Source organism: Panthera onca, chromosome B1 (assembly GCF_046562875.1).
Source record: "Panthera onca isolate mPanOnc1 chromosome B1, mPanOnc1 haplotype 2, whole genome shotgun sequence".
Classification (NCBI taxonomy): Eukaryota; Metazoa; Chordata; class Mammalia; order Carnivora; family Felidae; genus Panthera; species Panthera onca.
In genome coordinates this window covers 65,814,301-65,837,743 of record NC_138342.1, presented here as the reverse complement: position 1 = coordinate 65,837,743, position 23,443 = coordinate 65,814,301, and the positions used below count along the sequence as shown (strand labels likewise).

The 23,443-nt window shown below is 37.0% G+C and overlaps 1 protein-coding gene across 4 annotated transcripts in view; it reads right to left on the bottom strand.

Annotated features, from left to right (window-relative positions):
- Positions 1–23,443, bottom strand: part of CFAP299 (cilia and flagella associated protein 299) — a 601,366-nt gene that overhangs the window by 203,311 nt on the left and 374,612 nt on the right. The gene's annotated exons all lie outside the window — the stretch shown is intronic.

Genomic DNA, 23,443 nt, shown 5'->3' with positions numbered 1-23,443 from the left:
ATTTTAAAGGATAAGAAAATTAGAAAGGGAATGATCTCTCTTTTGAACAAACCTCCCCGCATACTTCAACTTTCTCTATTCTGAGGGTGTGCTACTTGATAGACTTTTTGCTGGAAATTTATTATGCTACCTGGAATCCTGGCTTTCTTTTTTCCTCCCTTCTACTTTCTCAGGGCTCTATGATAAGTTGTCAAGTTAAAGGTGCACCAAACTCCTGGAAGTCTGAACATAGTATTAACTTGCAACATTCTTTATGATTTTGTCTTTCTTAAAGAATAGTTTAAGCAGAGCCTAGCATAATCCAAAACACGTTTTGTTTCTGATGTCTTCACTACATGATCAAACCATGATATTGCCAAAGTAACTCACACATGGGCTGCAGCTTTCAACATGACTTAAATCAAACACAAAGTCTGTCCTATAAATAACACTAATGGTTCCAAGCCCATGAGATAATGAAAGAAAGAATATAATTAATGACCACTGTGTGTTCTTATCTGAGAGACAGGTGCACTTTCATTGGTGTTGAAAAATTATGGCTGAGTTCCAAGATCATAAAGCCACAGGTGGATCCCTCTTATACAAGATTTATGATTCTCATTCACAGATTTCATTGTTACCATGCATGTAATGAGCTTGATAATGGCATTATTCCACACATGAACTCAACAATTATACTTTCTTGTACATCAGAATGTTACAAAACCTAACTATGACTTGAGTATTAAGAGTAGAATCCTCTTCCCACTTAAGTATGTAAGGTACTCAGCAATTTTTATGATCTAAATATGTCAAACATGTTATAAATACTGTAAAGTGTTATTATTTAAAAAATATTACCAGTTTCAAATGTAATTCTACAAGGGTGGTGGAGATACTTTTCATTATAATACCATTTTGCACAGTTTGAATGATTTAGTATTTATATACCCTACTTATACAATGTCAGAAATATTAAATTTGAAAAAAATAAGTCTTGATATATCAGATTTAAATATTTTACAGTACAAGCAAAAATTTCAAATAAAAGATTTATCTTCCTAAGTTTTACTTTAGTAATTGCTAAGATTTATTAATTGCTTACCACGTGCAAGGTACTATGAGTGCTTTCTTTCTTCGTCCTCACAATAGTTCTATAAAATAAAGTATTTTTTTATTTCTATGTTATACACAAGGAAACAGAAAACAAGGAGCTTGAATAGCTTTCATGTGGTGCAATGAAGATTCAAAACCAGACTGTAGATTCCAAAGCCTTCTACCGAATAGTCAGCACTGTCTCACAGGCATTGAACAGCATGTAGCATTATTATTCATGATTCTCTAACAATTCAATAAATATCTTAAGATAAATGGATGAATGTTCTCTACCTACTTAATGACATATAAATAGATCTCAAGCATATATATCTGTAGAAATGTTGCCTATTAAGTAATGAAGGTGAAATGGTTAAAAAGAAAAAACTCATATTCTATAGAGAAAGAGGAAGCTAAAATAGTTAAACAGTAATTATTATGGTAATCATAGTGCTGCATCATGTAGATGGACAGAAGTTTATTTGTAATATTGCACCCCAAATTTTTGCTAAAAAAAAAAGAAGGAAAGAAACCTACTATTGTTGCCGTATGGCTCAGAATGTATAGGCTAAACACATGCGCAAATGATCAGAACATATAATCCTTCTAAGAGGGCAAAGCTAGTCCCAAGGCCTATAAGCAAATAGTGGCAGAAATTCTGCACAGCATATTGATGAGAGGAGATCTCCTTGGGGATATGATAAAGTAAAATGTTGTACTTAAAATGAAGTTGAACAGATTCATAAATAATATTAAACATCTAAAACCAAAATAGTGACAGTTCCATATAAATATGAAAAGAATATCATGATACATTTTATCCATTCAATAAAAATATATTGAATGGCTACTAAGTGCCAAAACAAGTGTTTTTCATGGAGTTTAAATCTGATAGAGAAGACAGACATTTACTTAGCAGAGTGAAAAGAGATGAAGCTGAAGAAGTCAGCAAGACTAAATTATGCCTGATGGTTTAAGCTATTTTAAAGCAGTAAGAAATTTTTATTACCCAAAATGCATGGGAAATCATTGAAGGGGGTTACACAAGGGAATGACAAGTTAATATCTGCATTCTAAATAGGTAACTCTTTTTTTTTTTTTAGTTTTTTCTTTTTTCCTTTTTATTTATTTACATGATTTTATTTTATTTTTTTATTTTTTCAGTATATGAAGTTTATTGTCAAATTGGTTTCCATACAACACCCAGTGCTCATCCCAAAAGGTGCCCTCCTCAATACCCATCACCCACCCTGCCCTCCCTCCCACCCCCCATCAACCCTCAGTTTGTTCTCAGTTTTTAACAGTCTCTTATGCTTTGGCTCTCTCCCACTCTAACCTCTTTTTTTTTTTTTTTCCTTCCCCTCCCCCATGGGTTTCTGTTACGTTTCTCAGGATCCACATAAGAGTGAAAACATATGGTATCTGTCTTTCTCTGTATGGCTTATTTCACTTAGCATCACACTCTCCAGTTCCATCCACGTTGCTACAAAAGGCCATATTTCATTCTTTCTCATTGCCACGTAGTATTCCATTGTGTATATAAACCACAATTTCTTTATCCATTCATCAGTTGATGGACATTTAGGCTCTTTCCATAATTTGGCTATTGTTGAGATGGCTGCCATAAACATTGGGGTACAAGTGCTCCTATGCATCAGTACTCCTGTATCCCTTGGATAAATTCCTAGCAGTGATATTGCTGGGTCATAGGGTAGGTCTATTTTTAATTTTCTGAGGAACCTCCACACTGCTTTCCAGAGCGGCTGCACCAATTTGCATTCCCACCAACAGTGCAAGAGGGTTCCCGTTTCTCCACATCCTCTCCAGCATCTATAGTCTCCTGATTTGTTCATTTTGGCCACTCTGATTGGCGTGAGGTGATATCTGAGTGCGGTTTTGATTTGTATTTCCCTGATGAGGAGCGATGTTGAACATCTTTTCATGTGCCTGTTGGCCATCCGGATGTCTTCTTTAGAGAAGTGTCTATTCATGTTTTCTGCCCATTTCTTCACTGGGTTATTTGTTTTTCGGGTGTGGAGTTTGGTGAGTTCTTTATAGATTTTGGATACTAGCCCTTTGTCCGATATGTCATTTGCAAATATCTTTTCCCATTCCGTTGGTTGCCTTTTAGTTTTGTTGGTTGTTTCCTTTGCTGTGCAGAAGCTTTTTATCTTCATAAGGTCCCAGTAATTCATTTTTGCTTTTAATTCCCTTGCCTTTGGGGATGTGTCGAGTAAGAGATTGCTACGGCTGAGGTCAGAGAGGTCTTTTCCTGCTTTCTCCTCTAAGGTTTTGATGGTTTCCTGTCTCACATTCAAGTCCTTTATCCATTTTGAATTTATTTTTGTGAATGGTGTGAGAAAGTGGTCTAGTTTCAACCTTCTGCATGTTGCTGTCCAGTTCTCCCAGCACCATTTGTTAAAGAGACTGTCTTTTATCCATTGAATGTTCTTTCCTGCTTTGTCAAAGATGAGTTGGCCATATGTTTGTGGGTCTAGTTCTGGGGTTTCTATTCTATTCCATTGGTCTATGTGTATGTTTTTGTGCCAATACCATGCTGTCTTGATGATGACAGCTTTGTAGTAGAGGCTAAAGTGTGGGATTGTGATGCCTCCTGCTTTGGTCTTCTTCTTCAAAATTACTTTGGCTATTCGGGGCCTTTTGTGGTTCCATATGAATTTTAGGATTGCTTGTTCTAGTTTCGAGAAGAATGCTGGTGCAATTTTGATTGGGATTGCATTGAATGTGTAGATAGCTTTGGGTAGTATTGACATTTTGACAATATTTATTCTTCCAATCCATGAGCAGGGAATGTCTTTCCATTTCTTTATGTCTTCTTCAATTACCTTCATAAGCTTTCTATAGTTTTCAGCATACAGATCTTGTACATCTTTGGTTAGATTTATTCCTAGGTATTTTATGCTTCTTGGTGCAATTGTGAATGGGATCAGTTTCTTTATTTGTCTTTCTGTTGCTTCATTGTTAGTGTATAAGAATGCAACTGATTTGTGCACATTGATTTTGTATCCTGCAACTTTGCTGAATTCATGTATCAGTTCTAGCAGACTTTTGGTGGAGTCTATCGGATTTTCCATGTATAATATCATGTCATCTGCAAAAAGCGAAAGCTTGACTTCATCTTTGCCAATTTTGATGCCTTTAATTTCCTTTTGTTGTCTGATTGCTGATGCTAGAACTTCCAACACTATGTTAAACAACAGCGGTGAGAGTGGGCATCCCTGTCGTGTTCCTGATCTCAGGGAAAAAGCTCTTAGTTTTTCCCCGTTGAGGATGATGTTAGCTGTGGCCTTTTCATAAATGGCTTTTATGATGTTTAAGTATGTTCCTTCTATCCCGACTTTCTCAAGGGTTTTTATTAAGAAAGGGTGCTGGATTTTGTCAAAGGCCTTTTCTGCATCGATTGACAGGATCATATGGTTCTTCTCTTTTTTTTTGTTAATGTGATGTATCACGTTGATCGATTTGCGAATGTTGAGCCAGCCCTGCATCCCAGGAATGAATCCCACTTGATCCTGGTGAATACTTCTTTTTATATGCTGATGAATTCGATTTGCTAGTATCTTATTGAGAATTTTTGCATCCATATTCATCAGCGATATTGGCCTGTAGTTCTCTTTTTTTACTGGGTCTCTGTCTGGTTTAGGAATCAAAGTAATACTGGCTTCATAGAATGAGTCTGGAAGTTTTCCTTCCCTTTCTATTTCTTGGAATAGCTTGAGAAGGATAGGTATTATCTCTGCTTTAAACGTCTGGTAGAACTCCCCTGGGAAGCCATCTGGTCCAGGACTCTTATTTGTTGGGAGATTTTTGATAACCGATTCAATTTCTTCGCTGGTTATGGGTCTGCTCAAGCTTTCTATTTCCTCCTGATTGAGTTTTGGAAGAGTGTGGGTGTTTAGGAATTTGTCCATTTCTTCCAGGTTGTCCAATTTGTTGGCATATAATTTTTCATAGTATTCCCTGATAATTGTTTGTATCTCTGAGGGGTTGGTTGTAATAATTCCATTTTCATTCATGATTTTATCTCTTTGGGTCATCTCCCTTTTCTTTTTGAGAAGCCTGGCTAGAGGTTTGTCAATTTTGTTTATTTTTTCAAAAAACCAACTCTTGGTTTTGTTGATCTGCTCTACAGTTTTTTTAGATTCTATATTGTTTATTTCTGCTCTGATCTTTATTATTTCTCTTCTTCTGCTGTGTTTAGGCTGCCTTTGCTGTTCTGCTTCTATTTCCTTTAGGTGTGCTGTTAGATTTTGTATTTGGGATTTTTCTTGTTTCTTGAGATAGGCCTGGATTGCGATGTATTTTCCTCTCAGGACTGCCTTCGCTGCATCCCAAAGCGTCTGGATTGTTGTATTTTCATTTTCATTTGTTTCCATATATTTTTTAATTTCTTCTCTAATTGCCTGGTTGACCCACTCATTCTTTAGTAGGGTGTTCTTTAACCTCCACGCTTTTGGAGGTTTTCCAGACTTTTTCCTGTGGTTGATTTCAAGCTTCATAGCATTGTGGTCTGAAAGTATGCATGGTATAATTTCAATTCTTGTAAACTTATGAAAGGCTGTTTTGTGACCCAGTATATCATCTATCTTGGAGAATGTTCTATGTGCACTCGAGAAGAAAGTATATTCTATTGCTTTGGGATGCAGAGTTCTAAATATATCTGTCAAGTCCATCTGATCCAATGTAGCATTCAGGGCCCTTGTTTCTTTATTGACCGTGTGTCTAAATGATCTATCCATTTCTGTAAGTGGAGTGTTAAAGTCCCCTGCAATGACCACATTCTTATCAATAAGGTCGCTTATGTTTGTGAGTAATTGTTTTATATATTTGGGGGCTCCGGTATTCGGCACATAGACATTTATAATTGTTAGCTCTTCCTGATGGATAGACCCTGTAATTATTATATAATGCCCTTCTTCATCTCTTGTTACAGCCTTTAATTTAAAGTCTAGTTTGTCTGATATAAGTATGGCTACTCCAGCTTTCTTTTCGCTTCCAGTAGCATGATAAATAGTTCTCCATCCCCTCACTCTCAATCTAAAGGTGTCCTCAGGTCTAAGATGAGTCTCTTGTAGACAGCAAATAGATGGGTCTTGTTTTTTTATCCATTCTGATAGCCTATGTCTTTTGGTTGGTGCATTTAATCCATTTACATTCAGTGTTATTATAGAAAGATACGGGTTTAGAGTCATTGTGATGTCTGTATGTTTTATGCTTGTAGTGATGTCTCTGGTACTTTGTCTCACAGGATCCCCCTTAGGATCTCTTGTAGGGCTGGTTTAGTGGTGACAAATTCCTTCAGTTTTTGTTTGTTTGGGAAGACCTTTATCTCTCCTTCTATTCTAAATGACAGACTTGCTGGATAAAGGATTCTCGGCTGCATATTTTTTCTGTTTAGCACACTGTAGATATCATGCCAAGCCTTTCTGGCCTGCCAAGGTTCAAAAGAGAGATCAGTCACGAGTCTTATAGGTCTCCCTTTATATGTGAGGGCACGTTTATCCCTTGCCGCTTTCAGAATTTTCTCTTTATCCTTGTATTTTGCCAGTTTCACTATGATAGGTTGTGCAGAAGATCGATTCAAGTTACGTCTGAAGGGAGTTCTCTGTGCCTCTTGGATTTCAATGCCTTTTTCCTTCCCCAGTTCAGGGAAGTTCTCAGCTATAATTTCTTCAAGTACCCCTTCAGCACTTTTCCCTCTCTCATCTTCCTCTGGGATACCAATTATGCGTATATTATTTCTTTTTAGTGTATCACTTAGTTCTCTAATTTTCCCCTCATACTCCTGGATTTTTTTATCTCTCTTTTTCTCAGCTTCCTCTTTTTCCATAACTTTATCTTCTAGTTCACCTATTCTCTCCTCTGCCTCTTCAAGCTGAGCCGTCGTGGTTTCCATTTTGTTTTGCATTTCGTTTAAAGCGTTTTTCAGCTCCTCGTGACTGTTCCTTAGTCCCTTGATCTCTGTAGCAAGGGATTCTCTGCTGTCCTCTATACTGTTTTCAAGCCCAGCGATTAATTTTATGACTATTATTCTAAAGTCACTTTCTGTTATATTATTTAAATCCTTTTTGATCAGTTCATTGGCTGTTATTTCCTGGAGATTCTTCTGAGGGGAATTCTTCCGTTTGGTCATTTTGGAGAGTCCCTGGCGTGGTGAGGACCTGCAGGGCACTTCCCCTGTGCTGTGGTGTATAACTGGAGTTGGTGGGCGGGGCCGCAGTCAGACCTGATGTCTGCCCCCAGCCCACCGCTGGGGCCACAGTCAGACTGGTGTGTGCCTTCTCTTCTCCTCTCCTAGGGGCGGGATTCACTGTGGGGTGGTGTGGCCCATCTGGGCTACTTGCACACTGCCAGGCTTGTGGTGCTGGGGATCTGGCGTATTAGCTGGGGTGGGTTGGCAAGGTGCACGGGAGCAGGAGGGGCAGGCTTAGCTCGCGTCTCCTTAGGTGATCCACTTCAGGAGGGGCCCTGTGGCAGCGGGAGGGAGTCAGATCCGCTGCTGGAGGTTTGGCTCCACAGAAGCACAGAGCTGGGTGTTTGTGCGGAGCGAGCAAGTTCCCTGGCAAGAACTGGTTCCCTTTGGGATTTTGGCTGGGGGATGGGCGGAGGAGATGGCGCTGGCGAGCGTCTTTGTTCCCCACCAAACTGAGCTCTGTCATCCGGGGGCTCAGCGCTCTCCCTTCCTTTGTCCTCCAGCCTTCCCGCTTTCCGAGCAGAGCTGTTAACTTATGACCTCCCAGAGGCTAAGTCGCGCTTGCTGTCGGAACACACTCCGTCTGGCCCCTCCGCCTCTGGCAGCCAGACTCGGGGGCTCTGCTTGGCCAGCGAGCCGCCCCTCTGCCCCGGCTCCCTGCTGCCAGTCCGTGGAGCACGCACCGCCTCGCCGCCCTTCCTACCCTCTTCTGTGGGCCTCTCGTCTGCGCTTGGCTCCGGAGACTCCGTTCTGCTAATCCTCTGGCGGTTTTCTGGGTTATTTAGGCAGGTGTAGGTGGAATCTAAGCGATCAGCAGGACGCGCGGTGAGCCCAGCGTCCTCCTACACCGCCATCTTCCAACCGCCTAAATAGGTAACTCTTCAATGTGAAGAAAGGGATGGAGTTATAGAGTAAATGCAAGGGGGCTAATTAAAGACTTGTTGGTATCTGTCAATGGCTTGATAGTGGAAATATTTAATAACAAAAAAAGAGGCAGGATTACATACCCTAGTAAATAAGGGATGATAAAGACAAGATGGGTACAAAGGATGATTCCCTCTGACTTGTACTTGAGGATATACGGTGGTATGATTTACCTAGTTAGAGAACACTAGAGAGTGGTAGAAAGATTATGAGTTCATTTTTGGACATATCTGATTTCAAGTGACTGTAAGACATCCAGGTAGAATTATTACTTGGGTCTATAAATCAGAAATTCGGAAAAGATGTTTGATCCAAGGATATAAATGTGTAAGTCATCTAATATGGGAAGAATACCTTAGAAGGAATACATTGTGAGAAAAGAGGAAAATCTAGGAGAGGGAACTTTATGAATTTAATCATTTCAAGTCAGATATCATAGAGTTTAGAAAAGACAAAAACGCAACCAACAAATAAAATCAGTCAAGAGCTAGCTATGTCATGGAAGATAAGGGAAATAATAATTGAGTAATTAGTATATAGTCAACTATGCAGAATTCTACCAAGACATTATAGAAGTTGAGAATGTAAATAATGCAAAAAAGAAACCATAGCCAAGATTATTCTTATCATTGTTTATGGCTGCTCACTGCCCACAGATCTTCAGGGAGGATAAAGATAAAATTTAATTCAGAACTCTATTATATAACTATCAGATACAGATAGCTCTCTATCATCAGTCTATCTATCTATCATCTATATATCTATTTCTTTATCTATCTCCAATAAGAGAAAAGATTAACAAATTGGATACATTCATTTTGAGAGCTTCTGTTCAGTGAGACATCATTAAAGAAATGTAAGCACAAGCGATAGAGTGAGAAATGATATTTACAATCCATATAACTAACAAAAGGCTAAAATACAAAGTATGTAAAGGCCACTTAAAAATCAACAAGCAGGGGCGCCTGAGTGGCTCAGTCGGTTGAGCGTCCGACTTCGGCTCAGTTCACCATCTCATGATCCGGGAGTTCGAGCCCCGCGTCGGGCTCTGGGCTGATGGCTCAGAGCCTGGAGCCTGCTTCCGATTCTGTGTCTCCCTCTCTCTCTGCCCCTCCCCCGTTCATGCTCTGTCTCTCTCTGTCCCAAAAATAAAAAAATAAAAAATGTTAAAAAAAAAAAAAATCAACAAGCAAAAGAGAATTGAATAAACAAAATAACAACAACAACAACAACAACAAAAACTGTCAATCACCTCCACAACCTCACAAAAGATATATCCAAGTGGCCAGTGAACATACGAAAACATTGTCAACCCCATTAGAAATCAGAAAAATGCACATTAATACCATAATGTGGTACCTCTACAAACTCGCCAGAACAACTAAGAAAGAGATCAACAATTGCCAGTTTGGATGAGATTATAAAGCAACTTGAAGTCTCACACACTTGCAGTGGGCATTTAAACTGTTACAACTATTACAGAGAACTGTTAATATTTTCTACTGAATGTGAAACCACCCATGGCCTAGAAATTCTTCTGCTGGTTATATTTCCCGTAGTAATGTATGGTCCACCATAAAAGAAATGTTCATGGCAGCATTATTCATAATGGCCAAAACTGGAAACAACTCAAATGCCTGGAGTTTCCCTATCTCTTCCTGGTCCTAATATTTCTCTTACAAAATCCTGCCCAATTTTAAATCATATTTCATAAGAATTATGTCATCTCTTATATACATCACATCAAATCACTGAAATTAAGGCATCCCTCCCTATCCAAATCAGAAATAATTTCAAGTAGGTGAAGTTTATGTCAGAGTGGAACAGGCATGTGTTAAGTAACACACACATGGAAACAAAATCGTCACTGGTTGGTTCATAGCTTACTCTTTGCTACCCCAAGACAAACTACTGGGCTCATACCTGTGGAAATCTGGAAAGTGTTATTATGAGAATGAATCAAAAAGATGTGGATGAAGGAAAAAGAGGAAGAAAATAGGCATCAAACTTTGCTTAGAATTTTGATTTTTTGTGTGTTTTTTTTAGGGCTCCAGATGAGTGCCATCTATAGGGCAGTGACTCTATTCAGTGAGAGAAGTCTTTATTGTTTTATCACTGTGATAAACGTGTACCTAATAGCTACTGGGTACTAAAGGATAGTGCCCTCAAACCACTGATAATCTCAGTGGGCAGATGAGAGAGCCCTCAGCTAACAGATGCATAGCAATAAAGGCATACCACTGTGCGGTTAAGTGCCAACTCTCTGCACTCTTGTTTTTTTTCTTTCTTTTTCTTTTCTTTCTTTCTTTTTTTTTTTTTTTTTTTTAAGTGACTGTTCCTTGTCAAAGTAATTTGATTAGTAGTAAAATCACAGACTCTTGACTGTTTAGAACTATTGCCTTGGCAATGTATGTATGAAGGCTGTTTTCGGGAAACAAAGCTGCATGCTTGGGATATTGTCTATAGATATGCTGACGTCATGGCACCTGGATTGGAAACAGAACATGTACTCATCTGTAAGCCAGTTGGACTTCAAACATAAGGCTGCCATTTGGTTGCCTGCTCATTGAATAATTTCACTGAGGCTTTCTAGTTTCACTATGCCCCTCCTAAAATAAGTAAATAAATAAATAAAATTAAATAAAGGAGGCTTCGATCCAAGAATACTTGTCTTTCTTGTGCATGTAGCCATTTTCCCCCCACCTTTTCAAAATTTGTTTAGGAATATTGGCTATATTGAAAGCCTCAAGGCTTATTAATATTGACCCTGTTTTGTTCCTATGAAGCAGTAAACAATGAGACTACCAAACGAGTCCATATTTTCTATGATTATAATTACAATTATTATCTAGAATATGTTCAAGTTTAAGGCTCAGTTGAAATTTTCTAACTTGGGAAGAGCACATTCCTTTAACGGAGACATCAGTAAATAATACTTGATTGTCATGCCACTTTATAATTTTCTAAGTATTTGATTTCGAGTCTATACTAGATTCAATGACTCCACACAACATTATTTATGGATGAAACAATTCTAGCTTATAGATGGTCCCAACATGAAATGTTTGCTCAAAATAATACAGATTTTAAGCAACAATCTAGCTAGAACTCAGGATTCTGGTCAAAATAACTTTTGCTCAATTTTTAATTTTTATTTTGTATTAATAGTTACATTTTAATGTGCCAAACTACATTCTTTAGACCTTAATTATAAAAGGGCATAATAGGATATATAGGATTTAATAAGTACTATTTTGCATCACTTGATTATTTGGTTCATTAATTGCACATCTTCTTTGTTATTTTTGGTTCCTCTTATTCTATTTGTGGGATCTCTTCTACTAAAACATGGCAACCTTAATTCCTAGAGCTGAAAAGGAAGTATTATGTATATTTTATAATTTCATTAATTACTGATTTCTGGCAATTGTTTAAATTAATTTATTTCTGAGTTCATCTTAGACTTCAGTGTCAAGAATTGATGTGATCATTAATATGCCCTTACGCTTAAAATAAAATTTGAATAAGGTTAGTAAAAATAAAATCACTATCAAACTAGTATTGCATTTATTTTTTTAAGTTATTTATTTATTTTGAGAGAGAGAATCCCAAGCAGGATCCATGCTCAAAGCGTGGAGCCCCACAGGGCTCGAATTCACAAACCATGAGATCATGACCTAAGCCGAAATCAAAAGTCGGACACTTAACCAACTGAGCCACCCAGGTGCCCCTAGTATTACATTATTGAAAATTAAAGAGATTTAAGGGAATTTCATTTGTAAATTTCTTAGTCATATACTCTGTGTATATTAAATTTTAACATTCTTTCCATACCTGATATTTTCTGAAACTTTAGTAAAATCTTAAAGAAGGCTATAATATACACCTACAAAGAACTGTTACATATTGTTTGGAGCAAATAAATTTTTATTCTTATTGTATGTATTAGTTATTTCTTTTCCTCTCACAATAAATATTTATTCCCATTTGAATTTTCAGATCACTACCCATTTCTTTATATTCATAGCCTTAGAAAATAAGGTTGAGCTTCAACCAAAATGAAATAAGTCCTCTTTATATTTAGATATACTTTATGAATATATGGAAACTGCTTCAGTGAAAATGTCTAGAAAAATCAAACTATTCCAGTTCTTTTTTGAGATTATTACGACTCTATTACAATCATGGAGAACAGGTTAGCTAAACTATGAAACAAAGCAATCAAATATTCAGTTCATCCAAGCAAAAGATATAAATCCCCTTTACCATTACAGGAGGATCAAATTATAACTGCAAAGATTTCCACAGTCTTTCTAACATGTACCAGTGCTGTCCTCACCTTTTTTTCTATATCTTTATTTACATTTCCATCTCAGAGGACTTAAACCATCATTCACCTGCTTCAGATAAACTTAAAATTGTCTTAGAAATAGGGATTTCTTCCAAAACCAAATTAAATGGAAAACAGGAAGAAGAAGCAGAGAACATTAAATTTCCTTTAGGCCCCCTGCCTAATTCTTCTTGGGCTCAGAGCCCAATTTCCATTGAGCCCATTCTGTTTTCTTTAAAACCGTGGACACAAAGGCCAGTCCTTATTATCATGATCACTCAATCTTATCTAGCTTGTCATATTCCATAGACCATTTCCTAGTTTTTAGTTTTTAGTTTTTTTTGTTTTTTGTTTTTCCTAATGGCCTTATTTTGCACGCAGGATTTGAATGGGCTTGATTAGGTTACTTTTCACAGGCTAACTGAAAAATGCATTACAAATAATACTACATATTATCTCTTGCTATTTTTACTATCCATTTGAATAGAAGTCTGTGCCAACAGCTGTCTGTCCCAATACTAGATTATTTTCACTATAGAATTAACTATTGTTTGACTATGAATGTAATTTTAATCATTAGTTACTCAAAGATGATCACCTGACCATTCTCTGCTCCTGAAAGAAGTCATGTCAACCTGACTGATACCAATCTCTCAATTGATGAACAAACTTTAGCACTCTAAAAACTGAATAGATTTTTTACTCAGAGAAAGAGCTATGGTGTCATTCTAGTGAAACTATATGCAAAAATGTTACTTCCCTTAGGACCATACATATTTTCAAATTAAATATTTTCACAAATTAAGTGGGCTTACTTCTGAAATCCCTCATTTTTAATACATTTTTATAAAAACCTATTCTATGCTCAACTCTTCTTATGTAGTACGTAATACTATTTTAAAGCTACTATTTATTAATAGCTTACTATGTCCAGAAATTACTCTATCAGAAAGTAAGCATGCTTCATTCTTTTAATTCTCACAACACCCTCTAATGTGGAAAGTGACCCTTTACTGATGAGTAAACTGGTTCTAGGAGGTGAATTTACTTGGCTACGTACAAAAATCTAATAAATGAATCAACCTGGCTCAAGTATAGGTACTTTTTACCTTCAGTGACATTCCCAATTCTTTGCATTCAGAAAAGCTCCAGGTCCTAACTTGTATCTCAGGGTCTTTACTCCATGATTACTTGAGCCCAGATAGAATTGATAGCCACAAGACTGTAGAAAATTGGAATAAAATTTTGATTCCTTGGGAAATATCTTAGTTTAAGACACATACATCAAATGAAAACATATCAGACAAATCTTTACTGAGGGATGTTCTAACCAGTACTCCTCAAAATTGTCACGTATTCAAAAGCAGGGAAGCCAACAGAAGCCTAAGAAACATGATGACTAGGAGCACCTGGGTGGCTCAGTCAGTTAAGTATCTGACTCAGCTTGGGTCCTGATCTCATGGTTTGTGAGTTCGAGTCCCGCATCAGGCTCTGTGCTGATAGCTCAGAGCCTGGAGCCCGCTTCAAATTCTGTCTCTCTCTCTCTCTCTCTCTCTCTCTCTCTCTCTCTCTCTCTCCTCAAAAATAAATAAATATTTTGTTATTAAAGAAAGAAACATGATGACTAAAAGTCTGTTTCCTTACGGGTGAAACGGGAATAACAATAGGTAGCTTATAGATCAAGGTTAGGGTGAAATGAGAAAATGGTATCAAGTCTAGAGGAAGATCTTCATATATGTAAGTTCTTAAAATAGATTGCTACCCTATTCAAACATTATTTTTGGGTACAGAACATCAAATTTTGCTTCCCTGCCTATAACCATCTGAAAACTTCCAGAGCGTATGTGGAACAAGGTAGAAATAGCTCTTTAATATGTCTCTACAAATGGGCCGAGGCTCGTCCGGATGAATTAGCAAACACGGGTAGTGAGGTTCAAGTTACAGCACAATTACATGCAGTCACCATTTCTGAAGACTTGCTGTCTCGCTGCTTCAAGGTCATGTTGTTTCCTGTGACTTAATTAATGCCTAACTCCACTGTGGAGTTGGCTTCGACACTTAGCATGTTTATGATCTTTAAAGTCAGTTTTTATCTGTCTTTTTCAATTTTTTTTAGCCAAATGAGCTGTTTGTCTTCATCTTGGTTGAAATGAACGCACTGGGAAACTCCTCTTCGCTGGTGTAAGCCTTAGTTCAGAATGCTTTTATTTCTCTATCAGAAATGTTTTGTTATCCTTCCGGAATACACACTGCCATATACGAGGTGATCAACCCAACTCCCCAACCAGTCAAGTACCATTTTACATAATATTTTTTAAAGAAAGTGATCTGCATCTGAGATGATTTGGGTTCTTCTCAATCATGGAACTCACTTTCACAAGATGGGGAGAAATTTGAGGCTTATTAGTATTTAAAAGGTTGGTTGCATTCTTAACAAATCAATGTACTTCTGTCAACTATATAAATGACTCATAAGGAATAATTTACGTGCTGGGTGTATCTTGTCTGTTAATAAAGATTAACAAAGTGAGAAGACATTAGAAAGAAGAGAAAAGGAAGACCATAACTGGTAGGGGAGAGGCAGTGTTCATATGTAGAGAAGCAGGTCTATTTGCCAAAAAAAGTGCCCTAATATGCAAATGTTAGGCTGTCCTGCAGTGGCAAAATAGGTACGTCATTTTTTTCAAAAATGGAGATGAGTGTCTATCCATTCATTCACTATTTTTTCCCAGTTTTTTGAACCACAGTAAATACCTCTGAGCTGGCTGCCACAAACCAAGATACAGAATATAGCAAGGATTCTATCCAGGACCTGAATGAGGCATGCTATCCTTGGATTCTTCCTGGGACATCAAGACAATGGAAAGATAGCAAGACCACTTCTGTTAAGGTCACTACAATGCTTTCTTTAAAATGGATACCTCTGTTATGAAGAAACTGCCATCTTATTTTATTACCCTTTTCTCTTATTATCTTCTTTTATAGAAAATTATGAACATTCAGTCCTCATATGAATTACATAAAGTTATACATATCTTTGAGACATAAATGAAATAATCTAATCTACAGTTTGTAGCAAAGTACAAAGATATTATCTTTATGGAAAACTCACATCTGTTAAGAGTTGCAAACAGACTGAACCAAATTTCCCGAGGAACAGCCTGGGTCCATATTTACAATCTGGCAACAATCATATTTACTATAAATGATGAAAAAGACCACTTGTGTTGTACATGTAGGCATGAAAGACCTTTAGATACATTTGCTTTTATGGCTTCTGACATGTGGCAAATGAAGTCATATTTTATAGATTTCAATTCTACTCATTCTCAAATACCACTGAACAGCTGAATAGTCTCTTTTTAAGATCCCTACTTAGGCTAAGCCCAAAACTAGTTGGTAAAAACCAAGTCATTAAATACTGTGGACTCCAAATTCAATTTACTGTTATTTTGCATTTAAAATCATTTATCTACATATATTAGTGGCCATCATCAAATGTTATTCCTATTTTATCAGAGGTAAAAAACTAACTGTAGGATCAGATAAATCTGTGTGTGTGTGGAGGGGGGGCAGTGTTTATAGAAAATACAAATTTATATACAAAATAAGTTGACTTATGATATTTCAAATTTTCCTTCCTCTTAATTTTTGGTCATTTCTAACAACAAGTTATATGTCTATTAAGTAATAGCTCTACAAATACTTTTTGCTGAATGTTTTCATGCTGGTTTGAAATGGCTCCTTTAGCGTTTACATGCTGGGTTACGGGATTAGTGGGGGATATTCAAATGATGTGCCTGGGGTGCCTGGGTGGCTCCGTTGGTTAAGCTTCTGACTCTTGATTTTGGCTCAGGTCATGATCTCATGGTTCATGAGTTCGAGCCCTGCATGGGGCTCAGCACTCCACGCCCTGTGCTGACAGCGTGGAACCTGCTTGGGATTCTCTCCCTCTCTCTCTCTCTGCCCCTCCTTCATTCTTTCTCTCTCTCTCAAAATAAATAAACTTAAAAAAAAAAAAGAATGATGTACCAAAAGTGAGCATTACTACTGTGGAGTGAAACCTAGTTATGTCCACAATATATTAATTAGCTCTTTGAAGTCAAGTGTATTCATAAATTTAAATGCATACTTAATAGTTATTTTTATGAGGTTTGGGGCAAAGATGTAGATCTTCTCTATAAGGAAGAATTGGCAATTATTTTATTTACCTAGATACATGCTTTCAAGAACTAATATTTGTTATTTCCTTGTGTTTTTTTTTTAAATCAAAACTCACTAAATAGAAGTGTAAGAGTTTGATTTAGTTTTAGGGACAACATATCCTCTCAAATCCAACTCTTTTCTGCTGGTGAAGTGAACACAGTTCTATCTTGTTTGAAAATATTACCCACCTCCTGAACTTGAGAGAGACACCTGATGACTGAAATCCAACTTCATCCTAAAAATTAAAAATAATACACTACTGTTTGCCATTAACTGGTTGCTTGCTAATCTACTCGGGAGAAATCCAAATACTTTAATGATCATTAATAAAATAATGTTTGAAAACTGGCCTGAATCTCTCTATAAATGAAACACATTATTATCTAACTTAAATGCATCATGCATGTAAATACACATGCATATACTTATATAACTCCAATGACACATACAATAAATATTTAAATTTGACAACAAGCTACACAATCAGGTTGAGTCAACCACACAATTAGTTAGATGCCACCACGTCAACTGACTTCACACTTCCTGGGTGAAATTTTTAAATACATTATCGATAAATATTTTCCAAAACAGTACTGTCTACACATCTATCTGAATCACCTTTTCATAAACGAAGAACCAAGACAACTGAATTGCCATAAATGACTCACATTTCCTGTAAGATGAAATATTGCCTCTGTTTCTGACATAAAATTGTCCTGCTTCGAGCTTTTAAATACAGAACACCGAGGCTGTCTACATGTCAAATTAAATTAAAACAAATATTTTTTGGCTTCCTGGGCATCCACAGTTGGTCTCCTGTATCTCACTCTTATCTACAGCATTATCATCTTTAAAATTACCTCACTTGTAGAAAACATGTTCCGATCTTGATATCATCATTCGGATTGATTTTTCCCCTTACCAACTACTAAAATAGCCCACTCAGTCTTTGACCCTTTTTTCTTCTTAGCACTTATAAAACACTGATATTATTCTTTCTTTTTTTCTTTTTACCCACATCACATGAGTGTTGCTTTATTATGAACTAAATTAGGTTCTAGGACAGAAAATTAGAGAATTTTTTAACTCCTATTATATCTTGATAGCCAGGCAATAAAAAATTGAGAAATACAAATTCATACTAGTTACATATGTTTATAGCTTGAATTAATTTGTCATTTGCCTTTTTTCATTTCATTTTTTTAACTGTTGCTCAATGTTTTTACATAAACTTTACAATAACCATTTTAGTGGTGCATATTACAGGTAGGTTCTAAATTTACTTAACAATCCACTAAAACTGATTAAACTGTCTTCCATTTTCCACAAATGTAAATAATGCTAAAATAAACATTTCCTGATGATACATTTCTCCATATTTGTATATTTATCTGTCAACATAGGTATTCATAGAAGGCTAATGGGTAAAGTGTCTGCATGTTTTTTGTCTTCTTTTTATTATTGAAATATAGTTCACACAGTTACACTAGTTTCAGTGTTCAACATAGTGACTCCACAACTCCATACGTTGTGCTATGTTCAGTAGCCATGACTTTATTCTATCCACCCAACTGTTTGTCTATGTTCATGTGTGTCTGTTTATCATCAGGCTATGACAGATTTTTTATGATCTGTCTTCACAAATAGAATTTCACCCTCCTTGAGGGCAGGGAATTTGTTTTACCTCTTGCTACAGCCTTTAGAAACTCAATAATTATTTCTTGAGTGAAAAAAAGGAAATTAATAAATAAATGTAATGCCTTTCATTAGAAAATGCCTTATTTTCAGGGCGCCTGGGTGGCTCAGTCGGTTAAGCAGCCGACGTCAGCTCAGGTCTGATCTCACTGTGAGTTCAAGCCCCTCATCAGGCTCTGTGCTGATAGCTCAGAGCCTGGAGCCCACTTTGGATTCTGTGTCTCCCCCTCTCTCTTTCTCTGTGACCCTCTCTTGCTCTCTCTCTCTCTCTCAAAAATAAATAAACATTAAAAGAAAAAAAGAAAATGCCTTATTTTCATAAAATTCATAAAAGTAGCTATGTACTTTCTTTTATCCCTGTTATAGTCCTGTGTTAAGCTGTGAGAATATTAGCTGCTCATTAAGACTGGTGTAAGTTCAGGGGCACCTGGGTAGCTCAGTCATTTAAGCGTCCAACTTCGGCTCAAGTCATGATCTCGTGGTTTGTGAGTTTGAGGCCTGCGTCGGACTCTGTGCTGACAGCTCAGAGCCTGGAGCCTGCTTTGGATTCTGTGTCTCCCTCTCTTTCTGACCCTCCCCAGCTTGCACTCTGTTTCTCTCTCAAAAATAAATAAACATAAAAAAAAATGTAAAGACTGGTGTAAGTTCAGAGTAAACTAGTGGTTCATTAGAAGTTTATTTGCATGTCTTTACAAGTTTTAATTTACATTCAATACCCATTCATAGATTTCCAGTTATAGTTCAGACTGGTAGATTTATGTAGACTTCAAAATTATTATATGCAGAATTTATTATATTATTGTCTCAAAGTTACAGCCACATACAGATGATAAGCAACCACAGTCACAATACTGATTAGTATTCCTGGGGTTTTGAAGATAACCCATACCAAACACTTGAATGAAGCTTTTAATTTATCAAGAGTTAGAAAACAAAGTTAAAATTACTGCCACGGGGCAGAAAATGATAAATTGATATTGAAGCTCTTCCTTCTTGCATCCTTTCCTCAAAACATTTATTGAAAGTCCATTAAATAGCAGACTTTTTTCTCACAAAGGAATATGGAGAGGAATGAGCTCAAAGTCTAGAGGGATACAAAAAAGTAAACAGAAAATAAGAATGCAGAGTGATAACTGCTCAGTGTGGGGACCCGAAAGCAGTATCAAAGAAGACTTTTCTTAAGGATTTTGATCTCGATCTTGAAGTATAGAAGGGGAATTTGTCAGGAAAAAAGAGAAGAATGAAAGTTTCTAAAACTTTCTGAAAGTTGAAAAGGAACAGTAAGAATTAAAGATTATATAATGTTTCAAAAGAATTTTTGTCCAGTTGCTGTTTCTTTATTGGATAAGTAGATTAAAAACTCAGATGCATTTTCTAGCTAACTCTTGTGTATGATCTCACTGTCTTCTGTACTTTCAGTCAATAATGAAGATAATTTCTTAATTATTAAAGAGCTGAGGAATCAAGGTTAATGTGTAACAGAGGAACAGGTAGCAGGTCATTCTATGCATTGGGAAACAGTGAGCAGAACTCATAGTACAAGGTGTGTGATTCTTAAAGCAAACTTCCAGAGTATCTATGGCTTTTATCCAAGTGGACAACAAAATTTGTGGAGGAAAATCATGAAATTGAATCATTTCTTTCAAATATTCCACCCTTTCTGGCACATTTCCAATCAGGTTGGTTCTTTTCCTGCTTAGAGTGTCTATACTCAAAACACGCAATTCTGTTTGTTTTACTCCAGGGAAATCTTTGCACAGCATTTTTAAAGACAGATCACCTATAATAAAGAGAAAAGCTTATGGAAGCTTTTATTAATGAGACAATTAAGATAGCAAACACATGACAAGCTGATAAGTTAAAAATTATAAATTATAAAAATAAATCAGGGCCACACTGAGGGCTGATAGGACTAAAAAAAGGTCAGGGATTTTTTTACAATTCTATGCCTAGGAAATGAACAGGTAATAATCGCGACATCATGAGGAAAGCAGGAGTAGCTGATGAAAATAAACTCGGCCAAAAGCTTCCATCGTTTTAGGCCAATGAACTTAAGAATAGGAGATCACTTACTGTTTGATCTTGGCGACATCAAGGAATTTTTTTTTTTTCTTTCCATGGGCAAATTGAGCTCCCATGGCAGTGCTAAGAGTGATGAGGGTAGGCAGATGGAGCAGGTAGTAGGGGAACAGTGAGTGATAACCGGGATCAAGTGAAAACAAAAACAGAGTAAGAAACAGCTGCACCTGCACCCATTAAAGGCTGGTAATGGCCCCTGGGCCTCGACAGAAACCAGAGGCTCAACTCCTTGTAATTTGAAAGTTATTTTACAACCCATTATTGTGCATTTCCTCATGCATGCCTTCCTTTTTATTGTCAGTGGAGGTTTCAAGGAAAATTGCCACAGGGCGTTTTTAAAACACAGAAGATCTGGTGATTTTACTGTGCCTGACTTTGTTTACCCACATATTCTAAGGTAACATTTATTTTAGCAATGTGGAACCACCTTGTACCTACTTCCACATGGGACTTGATTGGCATTCTAAAGCTTTCAGAAGTTAAAAATAAATAAATAAACCAGGCACCTACCACTCTCACAAAGATTTTCCTTTATATTTTTTTAAGAGGGAAAGCAGGTGTCCTCTTAGAATACACACACACAGACAAGAGAGGCATGCAGAATTCGATGGTATACTCGCGAGTCAGCATATGTCATTACAATAGAATGTGAGTGGTAGGTACAAAGCACAGAAGTAATGCAAGGGGAGTACTTGCACCTCAGGAAATCTCAGAAAGAAACTGAAGAACAACCAGAGATGAAGGGGTGGGCCAGGAAGAAGAAAGGCATATGAAAAGGCTGGAGGAAATGAAACATGGTGTGTATGGGAATAGCTAAGTAATTCAATATTTTAGCAGTGCAATTAAACTAATGGTAGCCAATGAATTGCATGGAGGTGCATGAAGAATGTTGCAGTTCTTATCTATGGCCCAAATTACCCCCCAAATTTAGCTGCTTCAAACAAAGTTTTATTATTTCACAGTTGCTGCGAGTCAAGAATCTGGGTCCAGCTTAGCTGCGTGCCTCTGGCTCAGGGTCTGTCACGAGGCCGTAGTCAAGCTGTTGCCCAGGGATGCGGTCATCTCAAGGCTTGGCCGGGTCTGAAGGATCTACTTCAAAGCTTGCTCAAGTGGGCCACTCTCCACAGGTCGCTCACTGGTCAGCTTGTTTGCCCTCAATCCCTTCCAGTGAGTGATCTAAGAGAAAGTGCCCAAGAAGGAAGCCACAGGCTTTTTAAAACCTGATCGCAAGATGGCATACCATTATGTCTGCTGTATCCCATTTATTAAAAGTGAGCCACAAAGCCCGGCCCACTCACAGGGAGAAAATTGTCTGTGTGCATGAATATTACTAGGGGAGGATCACTGGGAGCCATCTAAGAGGCTGCCTACCACAAACACATGTGTATTTACTTCCAGGCATGGGTTAAGGTAACATTGCTCAGGCTGAGGACTTAGCAACCAGAAGAGTATTGAATTGGCCTTGGTGTAAGCCAAAGCCTTCACACAGAACCTTTTCTGTTGTTCCATGAGACCAAATTGGTGGTCTCAACTCCGCATATGTCTATGAAATCACTGAAAGCTTTGGAGCAGTACCCAGAGCTACAGACAGGGTAAAGATGCATCTACCTTCCATTTTTTATAATGTCAACCTCATCACTGAAGGGCGACAAGCCAACAATATCAACTAGTGATCTTTTTTATATAAGAAGCTTGTCTTGGTTAATCAAACTCATTTTTCCTTATTACAGGAAAAAGGAGTTGATCTTGTTTGGTTGTATATGGGTTGGGGGAAGCTTTTAGGCTGTGCATCTTTTAGAAACTGAGTTCACTATTGGTGCAAAAGGCAAAGCAAGACATTGGACAAATAAGCAGAAACTAGGAAAGACAGACTGTCTCTCACACTAAAGAGCTTAGATTTATGCTGTTGGAAACATCTGATCTCTGAAAGGGATTACATTTTACAGAGAGCACATTGACAGCTATGTGGAAAGAGAGTGGGTTTAAGGGGTTTGTGGAAAGGATGATCATTTCTCCAAAAGTCCTCATATTAGGGACTAGGGCAGCAACTCTGATAGGGGCAGAAAATTCAGAAAGAGTAGAATTGAGAAATTTTTAAGAAGCAAAATGCATGGCACTTAGCAAATGACTAAATGTAGAGCATATGAAAGAAGAAAGGGTTTAGGTTACTTCTTGGTCTCCTATTTTTGTTGATGAGATAAACTAGGAATGCGGAAGGAAATCTAAGTCTGAAAGAAATGATAATAGGAAAGGATAAACAAAGGATATGGCTCTGAATAGTTTTATAAATTTAAGGTCAAAGTGAAATGAAGAAAAACTAAAATAACAATTGTGTTACCGGAAAAAAGTATTTATTATTATTACCATTTTTATTTTTATTTTTATTTTTTAAATAAATTCCATAGCTCCATGCTGATGGTGTGGAGCCTGTTTGGGATTCTCTCTCTTTTCCCTTCTCTCTGCCCCTCTCCCTCTCCAAAATAAATAAATAAACTCTTTAAATAAATAAACAAACAAATAAATCAATAAAATCCATAGTAACATCCTCAGTCTATGTTTTTTTTGTTTTTTCCACAATACCTTTTAGTCTATTACTCCTTTGTCGTTGGAATATGTGTAAAGTGTTAAGCCAAAGTTTTATGGACTTGAAATTAGAGAAAAAAAAGCTCTAAGTTTTGAGAAAATAATAAGTCTACAGGTTTGGAAACATAAGGGGATAAAAAAGGATTTTACTATTGTTCAGTAAGTCATATCAGTTGGAAAGTTACTTACTGGGATTTGAATATGGAAATATTAAAGATAGTTTTCTTTCCAAAACCACCTGGAATTTTTTATTGCTATTAATTTTTAAATTGTAATAGTTCTGGAGGAAAATCCCTGACATTCATGGTTTTAGACATAGAAATTGTTGTTATTCATTA